General features: G+C 47.8%; 1 protein-coding gene across 1 annotated transcript in view; it reads left to right on the plus strand.

Moving 5' to 3' along the window:
* ERLIN2 (ER lipid raft associated 2) overlaps positions 1-12,494 on the plus strand; it is a 574,625-nt gene that overhangs the window by 198,914 nt on the left and 363,217 nt on the right. The window lies entirely within an intron of this gene.

Genomic DNA, 12,494 nt, shown 5'->3' on the forward strand with positions numbered 1-12,494 from the left:
TCCCCTAAGGTGTTCTTTATATGCACATCCCATGGGAGACTGGTGCCACGTTCCTGCTTGAATATAATGCATCACTGTAAGGATTCCATTCCAAGGAACTCCAAAGCTTTAGTCTTATTAAATGGGCTTAAGCTGCGCTAATGCAACAACTCAGAGCAAACCCTGTTCCATATTGTTAGGACAGATTTTCTTTTTGCAGCTTTCTCTCAATTGACATAAAAGGACCCCCTCTGCTTTTTGCTATTGTTTGATTCCTTTCCTGACTTTTGACGATAAGTTGAGCCTTTTTACTTTACTTGTCTTGCTCATCTGTTTTCAGTCATTAACTTTATTTCAGCCGTAGGGCCATAAAAGTACAAATGAACACATACTTATTAAAATAGAATTACAAGGAAATAATCAACAACCTGCCATAGTATAACATAGCATTTGCATTAGACCCAGAGTCCCACAGCTTGCTTTCAGGCCCGTTAATTGCACTTGCCCAAGATTCTTTTCCCCAGAGGTGTTGCATTAGGGCCGGATAGCACAGAATGCTGAGGCCTGGTTTTAGATGGGTGAGCCGTGTTATAATGGGTATAAGAACTAATTACAATCGTGCTGTTGAGAGTTTGGTATCTGATGCCCAAGGTGCCACTGGCCAACCTCAGTGCCCTAAATTCAATTTGAGGAAAGTCATAAACGCTATCCCCCGGGTTCACAGTTTAGGATGGCCTCACGGGTTACGATTGGACAGTGCAGAGCCAGTGCAGACATTTGTTTGTAAGCGCATCCCTGGGTTCTAGTTGGTTAGGGGACATTTTGCATGTATACACTTTCACTCTTTCGTCCTCTGTCACCCTGCTGGTCATGAATTCCCCAAGCCATCCTCTACATACCCAAGGGAAGGCATCATTAGGGGCATAGTTGTGTGCTGTATAACTAGACCTACCAGTTGGTTTATCATTCTTTGGGTTGTTACTGGATGAATAGTCTACCCACCATGGTTTGGGCTGCTGTACCAATTGTGCAACTTGATTCCATGGTCTTGGGGCGGGCGCAGGGCAGCCAGAATGGATAATGGCCTGGAGCACCTTGTTGGCCAAGGCCTTATTAGGACCAGGGTTTCCTCTTTTTGCACAGATGGGCCCCAGCCCCGTCATGCTGATACTCTGTGTTTTTGACGGCATCCGAGTGACTGTGGACTACCTCCATAGGTGGTTGTTAACCCTTGTGGCGCCAGCCTTTACCAGTTGTGGGTCTCCCCACCCCCCCATGGCTTCCCCTCTCCCGTGGGCTTCTAGAAGTGCCAGGAGCAGCTTTTTTAGATCTACTAACTCTGACAGGATGAAACTGCATTTACATCCACAGACCATGTGTGCCCCATCTGCGACTGGCATAGCAGTGTGCCCGGTGTGTGGGCCAGATGGTGTGAGGGGACAGGGAGTGCTTGGGTGGGGTTAAACTCAGCAGGGGGGTTTCTTTCAGTGCACAGCTCTAGATGTTATTTATTCAGGGCTATGCCTATAGGCTCGGGGACTAATGTCAAGGGTGGTGTCTGGGGCAGGGTGCCATATACTCTGTGTCCTGGGGCTCTGTTGGTGTCACTGATGCAACCAAATTGATCAAGGATGGGAGTGGTAGGAGTGATGCCAGCATCTTCGAATCTGGGTTGGGCCCCCGTAGAGTTGAGGTCTCACTGTCCTTGTGGTCTCTCCTTGGGGTTTTCCTGGTTGACAGCCCCCCCAACCCCCTCACCAGTCTCCAATCTGGTGATGGGTTAGATGTTGGCATTCTGACACATGCTCGCCAGCACCGCTGCAGACTCTGGTTCATTAGTGTTCATAGCGGGGGGAATATCGATGGGGGTGGGGGTGATGACAGGACTCATTGGTGGATACTTGTTAGAGATTGGAGTCCCTGAGGTTATTGGGGTTAAGGCTTCTCCTTTTCCACCCCCTACCCCTCTTTCATGGGAGTTTCGCCTGCCCGAAGTACTACGTTAACTCCTCAGACAATAATAGGTCGAAGGAAAAGTCAGATGATGAAAAGCATCAATGTCTGCTGAGTTGCCTCTGTCCAGGTGCTCAGGGGGGTTACCAGTCATTTGGTCGAAAAAAATTGGTCGACTGGACAAATGGTCGAACCAATTTGGTCGAAAACCAAAAGGTCGAATTTTTTATTTTTTTTCTTTTCACCCCTTTTTTTTTGGGGGGGGGGGGGTGGGGGACGGGTGTTTCTAAAAAACCCTTTTTTTAAAAAACGAAAACCCGAAAAATAAATATATAATTAAAAAAAAATTCGACCATTTGGTTTTCGACCAAATTGAGTCGACCAAATGTCATTCGACCAGTTTTCAGTCGACCAAATGACTGGACACCCTCGGGGGTATAAATAGCCACTCTCCACCACTGCTGGATATGTGTGGTGTGTTGTATGGTTTATTGGGTAAGTCCCCCCCAAGCATCCTGGTTTTTACCCAGGAACTAATGCATTTCCTTAATGAGTCAGTAAGCCTCTCCTGTGATTTTGTAGGGCGACAGGCTTATTTCTTCACTGCCGGCACCATTTAGTGCGGGTTCCGTCACCATTTGCCTCTTGACAGTTAGTCATTCCATGCATGGTGGAGCAGGCGTGAAGCTGGAGGTGAAGCAGGGGTGATGGTTGTTGGGGGGGGGGGGGGGGATCTTCATTTCTTGTGCCAATTCCCCTCAACCTGAGACCCCCAGCACTTTTGCCAGATTTCTGGGATTTTGTTGCTTTACTCGGCTGAGGGAGTGGGACTGGGTCTGTTTGGAGTCATCGCGGCACTTGACCCCGCACAGCAGGCCATCGCGGTCCTATTAGACGCCGAGAAGGCATTCGACTCCGTCTAATGGCCATATCTCTTCGCAACTCTCACACAAATGGGCCTAGGGAGACACTTCATTAAAATGGTATCATTTCTATACAAGAACCCCCGCTCCTACATCACCCTAGGCAACACTAAATCCTCCGGAGTCCAATTAGAGCGCGGCACCCGTCAAGGTTGCCCTTTGTCAGCACTTATATTTGCCCTAATTATGGAACTTCTCGCCTCCAGACTGAGAGTCCACCAAATTAATCGAGGCCTTACTCTGGGCCGACGTACTGTTGTTCATCAACAACCCCCAAACTAATCTTAATCCTATTATGCGTGAGGTGATTCTCTTTAGTGGGATCTCCAGGTTGAAAATCAACCACTCCAAATCAATAATTTTCCCATTGACAGTGGCCACCACTAAGTTCCAAGATGATCATGGATTTAAATGGGAAAGCACCAAGGTCCGCTATCTGGGCATCCTCATGTCACTGAACCACGGAGAAATATTCAGAAACAACTACGGGAAGGTACTCCAATCTATTAACGAACGTATCCAGAGGTGAAAATCGCTCCCACTAACACTCTGGGGGAGAGTCTCGCTGATTAAAACGATGATCCTGCCCAAACTCTTATACTTATTTACAAACATACCCCTAATACTACCACGTTCATTCCTCCAAAAAATTAGAAGCCTTATTCTAGAACTCGTATGGGCCAGTAAACCCGCAAGAGTCGCCTACACTACGCTCACTCAGTGATGCAGGGGGGCCTTGCCCTTCCCGATGTAGAGAAGTACTACTGGGCCGCACAGGCGCAATTTCTAAGCCACTGGTACGCCTCTGACTACGTCCGCCCACATGTACAGGTCGAACGCGCCTTGGCCTCACCCAACTTTCTCACAGCAGTAATTCTCAGCAATCTACCGATACCCTACAATACACTAAACACGATGCTATCATCCTATGCCATTTGGAGGAGGATCGCCCATAAATACGAGATACACTTAAGATACTCCCCGCTATTGCCCATTAAATTTATCCCTGACTAACGAAAAAGTGTTTCTGATTTGTCTGGATAAAATCAGCATCCTTTCTGTTGGCGACTTTTTTCCAGACGGTTCGTTCCTCACCCCACAAATGGTGATGGAAAGGGGCGGTGTTACGTCACTCGACATCTTTATTTACTTCAGATTACGACACACCCTACAGACCCTCTTCCCAACATTCCCTAAACAACCACCGATATGGGCCCTTCTTCATAACGTAATCCAAGCTAAAGGGGAAGGGAAATTGGTTTCTACAATATATAGATCACTGATCACTGATAACCGATACAGTTGCTCCTGTCCTCAGAGCAAAGCACCGGTGGGAGATAGCCATCCACTCCTCAATTCCAGAGGAGGACTGGACGTACGTCCTCCGGCAAACCCAAAAAGTCGCCTTAAACACGCGCCTCAAGCAGATCCATTTTAATTTCGTGCACCAAACGTATTATACCCCACAATTAAAACGACGACACCACCCTGAAGCCTCCGACCAATGCGAAAGGTGTAGGTCCTCCCCGGCAGACTTCATCCACCTTGCATGGGACTGTCCCGGAATAGCCCGATTTTGGTCCGCGGTTTTACAACACACAGGTGATGTGATTGGAGAGACCCAAACTCCCTGCCCGATGGTGGCACTCCTGGGTCTGACCAGACAGCTACAGGCCCCGGTGAGGAAGCTGGCGGCACTGCTCCTGGTCCTTGCGCGCAGGAGAGTGGCATTGACGTGGGGTCGTGGACCACTCCCTACACTGGAGGCATGGAAAAAAGACATCCTCTACTGTCAAGATATGGACACTGAGTTTATAAGGACACTCCCTCTCCACGCACGCCCACCTGATATTTGGGGACCCTACATTACTCATCTCCTGTCCTCCACCGACACCACGAGCCCCCAACTATAGGGCCCTAGATAGACACTCCACTCAACGAGCATTTTTCACCTCCCCATCCAAGTCGAACTGATCAAGAAGCTATCCCAAACGCTGACGCTCATGATAATTTTGTTACCCGATAAAGAAACTGTATGGATTGCTACACGTTTTAAGAACAGAGACTGTACATGCTTTAACTAACACAAGCTGTTTTTGTTGTACTTGTTGAAAATCAAAATAAAGTTTTTTTAAAAAAAAGGTACTGTGGGGCTTAAGGGAAACTTACCTGAAGCCATTGTGTCGCTCCTCTGCTTTGGAACACTGATTTTCACTGTTTGGGTGTTCACCCATTTTCAGTCATCCCGGACTAACTGCATGTGTCCCTCCAGGAAGGCTTCTCCTAAGCTGCTGAATTTATTTCAAGACCAACCAACTTATTACTTGTGCTAAGATTTGCTTCAGAACTGTCCTAGGCATTGCTGGTTTCCTAACAGTAAATCCTCTGAACCTCTTTGCTTGGGCTCCACTTGTTTCCTCCAAAACCTGAACTGAATACCTCCTTCCTTGTTAGGGTAAAAGACTGCCAAACCTTATGAGTTGCTACTAGTATTGCTTACCTGTGATTGTTCTTAAACAAACTAAAACTTGAATCCTGCACAGTTGAGTTAAAATAAGTACTTTTACTGACCTGAAGTCACTCTGTGTGTGGATAAGAAAAGTATATAACACATCTCTAACCTGCTTTATTCCCTTGATAATCTACATGAACGTTTGATGTTGCTAGTTCATATATTTCTTTAAGTTTATTACTGCCTTGTTGGTGTATATAAAATAAATCACTATTTTGGATATAACTTTAAATGTGTAAGTTTCCTTAATGTTAGGACAGTTTTTCTGAAGTCCAACTAAGGGCTTAGTAAAAGCATTCAACTGAGGCAGTACAAGACTCCACTCTTAGTATAAGGCTGTACCACCTGAGTTCATGGTAGCGTAGACCGACCAGCTAGGCTCATCCTAGGAGCGAGAAGGGGCTGTACAATCAGTACAAATGAAATTATAATACCACAGGAATCTCTTCCGGCTTTTAACAAGTCGTTAACTAAAAAATACCTCCCTTCCAGTAGCAACCCCAGCTACCTTTCCTCCCAACCTACTCCCAAGAGTTTGGTGGTTCAGGCGGCTACGACCACCGAGGCAGGCGGCGTAACCTACCATCCCTCCTGATAGGGACGACAAACTCTTTGATGGTTAGGCACGCAAGGTGTTTTCTGCCGGGAGTATGGCACTGAAGTCGGCCAACTCCACTTGTGCCTTAGCAAGATTTTCACACACTCCACACTGTGGAATTGTGTTTCTCTAGTGGCTGAGCATATTCCCGAAAGGGATGGGTCCCTTGCTCTCGTGCAGGATGGCAAGGATGCCATGTGTGAATCCCTTCAGTCGGGATTGGACACAGCCTACTGTGTGAGCCGGTCCATGACTGCGAGCACCGTTATACGCAGATTTGCAGGGGTGCGGAAGTCTGGTTTTACTCCGGATATGCACGCTCATCTTTTGAATATGCCCTTTGATGGCACACATTTGTTTGCCAGCAAGGCTGGCGAGAGCCTTGAGACGTTGCAGACCTCAAAAGCTGCAGCTAAATCTTTTGAGCACGGCTCTGCGTCAACATCCGCCTTTTCGTCCTAGGGGACAGCAGTGGAGGGGAGGTTCCGTTTGTTACTACTCCTCTTTTGGTAGGACGAGAGGAGACGCCAGTGAAAAAGTACCCGTGATGGTCGGGGAAATAGGGGTGCAAAAGCCGCTCAGGCAGCTGCCTCTCTGCCTTCAGGCGCTGCCGCAGCCGGTCCAAAACAGTCATGAGGCCATGTTCCATTGTTCGCCGGTCAGGGGCAGACTGTCTCAGCATCTCGAAGAATGGCGAGCTATTACTTCGGATGCATGGGCTCTGGATACAATAGCCCACGGCTACTGCTTTCCCTTCCTAAAGCGGCCTCACAACAATCCACCAGGGACTCTCTCGTTGAAGCTTCCACATCCGCTCCTTGTGCAGGAACTCTTGACCCTGCTGGAGAAATGCGCTATAGAACTGGTGCCTGTAGCAGATAGGAACAAGGGATGGTATTCCCCATATTTTTTGATTCCAAAGAAAGACGGGGGATCGAGACCCTCCTTGGACTTCCGCTGGTTGAACAAACTTCTCAGGAAGGACAAGTTCAAGATGGTCGCTCTTTCTCAAGTCCTCCAGGCCTTTCGACTTCAGGATTGGTTGGTGTCTCTGGACCTACAGGATGCTTACTTTAATGTACCGATTCACCCAAAGCACAGAAAGTACCTGAGGTTTGCAGCTGGCAGCTCGCACTTTCAATTTCGGGTCCTGCCATTCGGATTGACCTCCACCCGAGGGTCTTCACCAAGCTAATGGTGGTGGTGGCAGCGTATCTCAGGCGACAGGGGGATTCACGTCTACCCTTACCTGGACGACTGGCAGATCCGTGCGCGTTCTCCCGAGCAAGCAACAGACCATCTCAGTCTCATCTGCCGCTCCCTCCAAAGGCTGGGATTCTCCCTCAATTTCAAGAAGTCGCATCTCACACCTTCCCAACAGCTCCAGTACATCGGGGTTGTGTTGGACACATCCTTGGGGAAGTGATCGCCTCCCAAGGTGAGGGCTCATCACATTGTGCAGATGGTGGCCAAGTTTCAACATGCCCAGCGTCACCCGGCTTTCGAATTCTTAAGGTTGCTCGGCCTCATGGCATCCTGCATTTTTCTGGTGCCAGAGGCCAGGCTGAGGACAAGATCCCTGCAATGGGTCCTCAAGATGCAGTGGTCACAATTCTCAGGCAAGATGTCGGATCCCATTCAGATTCCACTCTCGGTCTCCCAGGACCTTCTGTGGTGGGCCAACAAGGGGAATCTGATGAAGGGGGAGCCGTTTTGGCAGCCATGGCCGGAAGTGACAGTAGTGGCGGACGCTTCCCTCCCAGGATGGGGAGCTCATGCTGACTATTTGACCGCCAGCGGTCATTGGTCTCCGTCGGAGTCCAAACTCCACATCAACCTGTTAGAGCTGAGAGCCATCAGGCTGGCCCTGAAGGCTTTTCTGCCATCTGTGCGGGGGAAGAGTGTCCTGATTATGACAAACAACAGTGTCCATGCATTACCTCAACAAAAAAGGGGGGATAGGGTCACTACCATTGTGCAGAGAGGTGATGCAGCTCTGGTTTTGGGCAATCCAGCAGGGAATATCACGCTCAGTTCATCTGGGCTGAGAGAAGAATGCAGCGGTGGACGCTCTGAGCAGGCAGAGCGCACGATCTCTCACGGGTGGGAGTTAGCTCAGGAAGTCCTTCTGGAGATCTTCGCCCTTTGGGGAACCCCACAAGTGGATATCTTCGCGACCAGGAGCCTTAGGAGACGCATTCGTCATGGATTGGTCATTCCCACTTCTGTATGCGTTTCCTCCGGTCCCCGTCATTCCTCAAGTGTTAAGGAGGTTGCAGAGGTTCGGAGCCCACATGATCCTCATTGCTCCGGATTGGGCCAGGAGAGCGTCGTACCCAGACCTTCTAGAGATGAGAGATGTCCATCTGCCCTGCACGCTGTCTTCCCTTCGGAGAGGATCTTCTTTTGCGCGCAAGAGGGGGAGATGCCGGGGGATTGGGGGATTGGGTTATCCATCCAGAGGTCTAGACTCTCAAACTTCACGCTTGACATCTGGAAGGTTGAGATAAAAGGATTGAGATTTCCCAGATGACGTGATGGAGGTGGCCGGCAACCAAATTCCTGTACCGTTACCGTAAGTTTTGCGACTGGTGCAGAGGACGAAATGTCGATCATTTTCAGTGTTCCATTCCCATGGTTCTATTTTCTTTTGCTTTCTTTTGCCCACAGGGGCCTTAAAGTAGGTACCATTAAAGGTTACCTGGCGGCGCTGTCCATCTTCAAGCGCTCATCTGAAGAATGTTCTTATTTTAAGATTCCTTTTGATTTCCCAATTTCTTAGGGGCTCACTAATGTGTTCCTGCAGTCTCAGTTTCAGGTGCCGGTTCGGGGTCTGAATTTGGTCTTGAAATGCCTAATGGCTGCTCCATTTGAACCTTTTGCACTCTTGTCCTTTGAGACTGTTGTCTTTCAAGACAGTGTTCTTGGTTGCGGTTACATCCGCTCGGAGAGTGGGTGAATTGCAGGCACTTTCATCTAAGCCACCCTTTACTGTGTTCCACAAGGAGAATAGGGTTGTTCTGAGGGTATGTCCTTCCTTTCTTCCTAAGGTAGTGTCTGAGTTTCATTTAAGCCAGAATGTGGTACTTCCTTCTTTCTATCCTCCTCCTAATACAGGTAAGAAAGAGGAGCGACTCCGTAGGTTGGACCCTAGGAGAGCTCTGAGCTTTTATATTTTTAGGATGTCCAGGGTCCGAGTGGACGATCAACTCTTTGTGGGATATGCTGGACACTGATTGGGCCTGGCTGTTACCAAACAGACCTTGCCCAGGTGGATTATCCTCACTATTACTAAATGTTATAGATTGGCAGGCAAGGACCCTCCTGAAGCTCATTCCACTAGGGGCGTGGCTACTTCCACAGCCCTACAGCGGGGAGTTCCTATTAGGAATATTTGTGACGCAGCTACATGGGATTCTATCCACGCCTTTTGTCAAACATTACTCCCTGGATACGCTCCATGGTCAAGATATGACCTTTGGTAAAGCGGTTCTTTATTCGGCCATCTGATTGGGTATTCTAAATTCTTCTCCCTCCATTTTCTGGTACTACTTTGGGAGTCTTGTCAAAGATGTGGAATACGTTGGAGGACACAATCCATTCGAAGAACAAGTTACTTACCAACTAGTAACGTTCTTTCGACTGATTGTTTCTCCAACGTATTCCACATCGCCCTCCCAGCCTGCCCCTCTGGAGAATTTCCTATGCTATTGCAGCTTACGTTCCCTCAAGGCTAGGCAGTCAAGCTGGCATTGTGTATGAGGCTAAGGGCATCGTGCGTCCTATTTATAACATCCAGTGACGACACCCTTGACGGAGATCTTTGAGGGACATCGACCAGATGCCATCGACGCAGGACGCCCTCTGCCGAAATCATTTCCGAAGTACACAGCTGTGGACATTACATGTCAAAGATGTGGAATATGTTGGAGGAACATCCAGTCGAAAGAACATTACCAGTTGGTAAGTAACTTGTTCTTCTAAAAACCCAACACTATGCTTCAAGGTACACAGATCAATTCATATCTTATTTGGAACACCTAACAGGAGTTCTAGGTAAGTAAAAACCAATAGTTACTTTTAGATTACTTTCAGTAATACCTACCCTACCAGTTGTAGCATGACGCTCAGCAAGAAATCGCATAGTAATATCAACTGGATAATATACTTTTCTGATCTAGTGAGCGCAGGTTCTAGGAACAGTATAAACCTATAACTCTTATTCAGGATAAAAGTCATTCTAGGGGAGTTGGACCTTGGGAGTGTAATATTCAATTACAGTTGCTTTTCAGTTCACAGACTAAGGGAAGCAATAACTACAACTTATTTTAGGATGATACTACTCAAGGTAAGTGAAACCTATACACTTTTTACAGGATCTATAAGCAACTTAAAGGCGGGTATAAACATAAGACTCTTTTTGTGTCTGTCTAAAACAGACCAGGGAAAGTAAAACCCAGTTTTACACTTTATGAACGATTCAAGGTTATTGTAGGTAGGTAAAACGTAATGCAGACTTATTCTGGACAGGCTAACCGCAAGTCAGGGGAAGCAAGACCCATTTGGGAAACTTACACTGATTTTCTGAAAGAAATATTTAAGTGAAGCCAACAGCGTTACTTTTGGCAAAGAGGCACAACCAATTCACAGGTGAGTAAAATAACCTTATTTCTAGAAATGTTCTGCCGTTCTGAAAAGTAAAGCAAGTAAAACAACCTTATATATACTTTTCAGAATGGTAGAACATTTCCAAGGTAATAACTTTTGTAACTGTGCACTCTGAGTTACAGTTACCAACCAATTCTTTTACAGGTAAGTAACTTTTAAACACTTATTCACTTTTCTAGGTAAAAGGCACAATCCTTTAAAAGCCTTTCCCTTGTTAGGGGGAATTCTCTCTTTAGGCTGAATTTCCTAACCTAGTGAGTCCCCCAGCAGCTTTGCTGGATTTCTGGAGTTTGTTTTTTTCTCCTGCCAAGAGTGAGACTCTTTTTCTCCCACTCTTGGACATGATTTATGGTGTTCCTTTGACTATTAATGTGTTTTATGGGCCTTTACTCCATAGGGTCTCATGTGTTTTTACTATGTGTGTTACACAGCTCCCTCCGTGCAGTAACACAGGGGTGTCATAGTGACACCCCACCATAGACTCCATACCCTGGGACTGACTACTGTCTCCCAGGGCATGTAAAGTCACCATTGGCTTTACTAGTCCCAAATTATTAACAGAAACCAGTACAAACCATCATATTGTGGACATACTGGTCGGGGCAATTCGATTGCCCCGGGGTCTGTTAGTCGAGGGGGCACGTCTCCGTCCCCCCTGATCGAGTTTTGGCTGGTGGCAGTGGAAACTACTTTTATATTCAACCGCATTTCGACCGCAAATATTTCCCTATGGGATTTTCCCATTGTTCGATGCTACCAACTTTAATTATTTCATTCTCATAGCCTCGAACATGCCGCCGGTTTATTTAATTAATATTAATTCGCTGGTTGGTATTTTTTGCCAAGACTCGATTCTAAAATGGCGGTTGTGTTCTCTTCTGTGACTCCAACCCAAGTCGAGCCTTTTGTTCCACTTTTTGGCAGGCTTCTCCACAGAAGCCTCCAAAAGTGGTGCCCCTCTGTCTGGGTACCACAGGGGGTGCGGGAGGGGGTTTAGGCACCCTTGACTGAGTTACCTTGGTAACTCAAGTCGCACTCTTGTGTGATTGGCCCACCACTTAGCATGTTTGATTGACCGCTAGGCTGAGTGAATGGGGGTATGCTGCATAAAAGCAGGGCTTTGGGGACTGGAACTTCAGAAGTCGTCACAGGACCTGAGAATCCGACGAGGGAGAAGCTGAGCCGACCTACCACGACGACACCACCGGTGGAGCCCTGCGGAACCGACTCACCACTTCCCGACGACAGCGAAGATCTCCCGGCTGGAGAGGCTTCTTCCCCTGACTGGTGGGCACAACCAGTTTAACTTCTTCTCTTCGCACCCCAGACCGGTTTGTGGTCGAATTGCCCGTGCCAAGCACCCCGGCAGCCGGATAGCCACTTACCACTGGACCGCGAATCAACGGACCGCTCCTTGTACCTGAGAAACTCTGCGGCTGGTTTCTTCCCTGGCAGTGCAACAGACTGTCTTCCTCCCCGACAAGATCCTCTCTTCCTCCAGACGAAGCACCGACTTGCATCCGCTGCCAGGAACAACTGCCCCCGCTGGAGTATTCTCACCGCTTCAAAGTACCGTGTCCGCCAGGCCTCCCTTTCTAAAGATTGCTACAAGGTAATAATAACCCCTTAACCTTCTGGACTGGGCTGGCCGCCTTGACCCTCAACTGGTCCCTTTCTTTGGTCCAACTCCCTTTTGAACCATTACAAGACTTTTGTGCACTGCAACCGTGCGACCTTGGACACATTTCGTTTGGATCCTCTTAAAGCGGATCCGGCCTACTGACTCTGAATTCACGGCGTTACTTTGCCTTCCTCTCTTGTTGTGTTTGTGAAAAAGTGTTGGGATCTGTTTCAATTTATT

This window comes from Ambystoma mexicanum, chromosome 10 (genome assembly GCF_040938575.1).
Source record: "Ambystoma mexicanum isolate Mex_15411 chromosome 10, UKY_AmexF1_1, whole genome shotgun sequence".
In the NCBI taxonomy this organism is placed as follows: domain Eukaryota; kingdom Metazoa; phylum Chordata; class Amphibia; order Caudata; family Ambystomatidae; genus Ambystoma; species Ambystoma mexicanum.